This window comes from Octodon degus, unplaced genomic scaffold (assembly GCF_000260255.1).
Source record: "Octodon degus isolate 3935 unplaced genomic scaffold, OctDeg1.0 scaffold00272, whole genome shotgun sequence".
In the NCBI taxonomy this organism is placed as follows: domain Eukaryota; kingdom Metazoa; phylum Chordata; class Mammalia; order Rodentia; family Octodontidae; genus Octodon; species Octodon degus.
In genome coordinates, this window is record NW_004524848.1 from 383071 (window position 1) to 386063 (window position 2993).

Consider the following 2993-nt stretch of genomic DNA (forward strand, 5'->3'; position numbering starts at 1 on the left):
ATCCATCGTTCAGGCAGGGAGCAGCACTAAGGGAACATTTCATCTCTCAGTCAGCCCCACATACAGGCATAAGCTACAAAATCTTCAGATGGGTCCACAGCCACCCATGCTCCAATCAAGGCCCAGCTGACAGAAAATAAAAAGGCTAAATGTATTAGCAATGGTTTAAACTCACATCCTTTATCTAAAGAACAACCCAGGGACAGATAAAGAAAGAGCTCCTGTTTCAAGTGCAGAGGAACTGGACACTGGGCATGAGACTGTACAAGGCCTTTCTCTGAATCTTGCTGTATGTGAGGCAGCTAATGCACCTGACTCATGGTATGGGAAGTTTGAGTGTGCCTACACCCAGAGACAGCCTAGGACAGCCAGAACCCTCATTTCCGGCTCTGATGATTGAAGAGGTCCAGGAGAACCTGCAGTGCCCCTCCCTGTCCACAGACATCACCAGCTCCTCTGAAGAGCCCCAGGTAATCTTAGATGTTATGAGTAAACCAATTCAACTGCATCTAGATACAGGGTTGGTTCATTCTGTTTGGGTTTTCTTCTCTGGAAAACTCTCCTGGTGATTGTCAGCTCCTCTTTCCAGTGGGTGGGCAGATAGAAAAAATAACATGAAAGATGTCTAAACAAAAACCAATTCAGTTTATAAATTCAAAAACTGCTGGATACTTTGGATTTGCAAACATTCCCAATCATGTACACTGAAAATCAGTGAAAAAAGGTTTTGAATTCATGCTGATGGTAGTTAGTGAGTCAGATCTAGGAGAACCGACTCTAATAAACAGCCTATTTCTGATTGATCTCTATCCTGAAAGAATCATACCTGGAGCCACAGAGAATATTGGAAGAACTGTCCAAACTGAGGCTTAAACCATGGAGACTGAAGAACACAGGGTTAAGCTGTGCCTGACAGTAGTGAACACACCTGACTATAAGGATGCTATCAATTGTAGGGATTGTTTTAAGACCATCATCTCCTGTATCAATGAACCACTTGAGTCCTACCTGCAAGATGAGAGTACCTTAAACAGGTGTCACATCATTGACAACAGGCGCACTGCTGCTTTTACTTCACCCTTTGGAGATGGGCTGAAGACTTTACATGATGCATTTATGAAAGCAGTACATAATAAGGTAAACATTGTGCGTGTCATTGCTAAAGCCAACACTCACACTCAAGGAACACAAGCAACTGAAGGATTCTAGCTGAAATTGAAGAACATAACATCACAATCTATCACTTACCTAAAGCAAAATCAGAGGTGGCGACCTAGCACAGCAGTTTCCACGCCGGGTTCTATACCACGAGGTTGCCAGTTCGTGCCCCCCTCCCGACTCTTTAGGGGCCAGGGAGATGGCACAGTGGAATAAGTGCTTCCCTGGCAAGTGCAAGGGCCTGAGTTCAATCCCCTGTTCCACAAAAAAAAAAAAAAAAAAAAAAAAGCAAAATCAGGTGAAGATGAAGACTTTAAAGAGCAAACTAGACTCCTAAGACCAATATTCCATTCTCTGTGGTTAGATTCAACCAGCTGATTGAAGTCAACAGCAAGAAGATCAGAGGTTGCTTCTGCCCATGGAGTATTGTGGAGGTGGAGAACCCCAAAGATAATGATTTTCCAAAGCTGAGAATGACGCTTATCACCCATATGCAAGATCTACAGGAAACGACCCAGGACCTACACTTCTTCCATTCTGAGAAGCTTAAGGAAGGTCGCAGGAAAGTGGAGAATAGGGATATTAATACAGTTCAGATCCTGCTGGAAAAGGAAGGTGAGGTAGCACTCCTGGAAAACTCTCCTGTAAGTCTATAGCCATAGTTGAGGTCAGATGGATCTGTAATTAGAGTTTCTTTATTGTTTTCTTTGACCAAAAGTTAACAACTCTTGTGAACAAGAAATTTCCTCAACATATGCAAGCAGGAAGACATCAGTGACCTCTCTCTTTGTCCAAGGAGAACGGCAAAAGGCAGGTTATACAGTTGCCAACTAATAACAGATCATTGACACAAAACTTCCACCGGAAACTCTGCTCAAAAGATACAGCTAATAGCACTGATACTAGGAAGTTAAAGAAGGTTAAACATATATGCCAACTACAGTGCTACACACCCATGCTGTAATCTGGAAAGAGGCTTACTAAGTGAGCCCTTTCCAACCCTTGCACCATCATAAGAGCAAATCTGACCCTGACTTCACATGCCCTACCACCTCAAGAGCTTTGCTGAGCTTTGATCCATATCCCCAACAATTGCAGAAGCCAGGCTAAGATTTGACAGCTTCAGGGGCCTTGGTGAGCCATGTCCTGATCCTCTAAATATAACAAGAGCAGCACTGAGTTCTGCTGAAATTTGAGAGCTTCCAAAATGTCAAAATGAAGGAGCAAATGAAAATCTCAGACTTCCAGTCCAATAAGAACAAGTCAAAGGGGCAAGGATATAGACTAATTTGGAAGTCATACACATAAAATTTCTGAAATGATAGAAACTGAAGAAAAGAAACAATTTCATAAGGCTATAGAAGAAATCAGATCAGAAATAATCTCTCAGGTTAAAAAAAATGACAACAATCATGTAAGAATTTCTCAGCACATCTAAAAAACACAGACAAAAAAATCATGGAGCAAAAAAGTGATGAAAATATTAGATGAGCAATACAGGAAAGAATTAAAATGCATGAAACAGATTTAAACAGATATCCAAGGAATTTAAAATTCCACTGAAAGCTGCAAAAATTGCTTGAAGAAAACTAGAGACAGACTTTCAGACCTTGAAGACAACAATAAAGCTAGTGATCACAAAAGGAAATATCTCTTAAAAATAACAAGAAAACAAGAAATAGCAATTCAACAGATGCAAGATGAGGCAAAGAACAGGATTAGATTGTTGGCATCAATGAAACAGCAGGAATCAACACAAATGACATAAAAAGACTATTTGCAGAGTAGTAGAGGAAAATTTCCCAAGCAAGTGAAAAGAATCTGACATATATATA

At 40.9% G+C, this 2993-nt stretch overlaps 1 pseudogene; it reads left to right on the plus strand.

Annotated features, from left to right (window-relative positions):
- Positions 1-609: 609 nt before the first annotated feature.
- LOC101569201 overlaps positions 610-2993 on the plus strand; it is a 54871-nt pseudogene continuing 52487 nt past the window's right edge.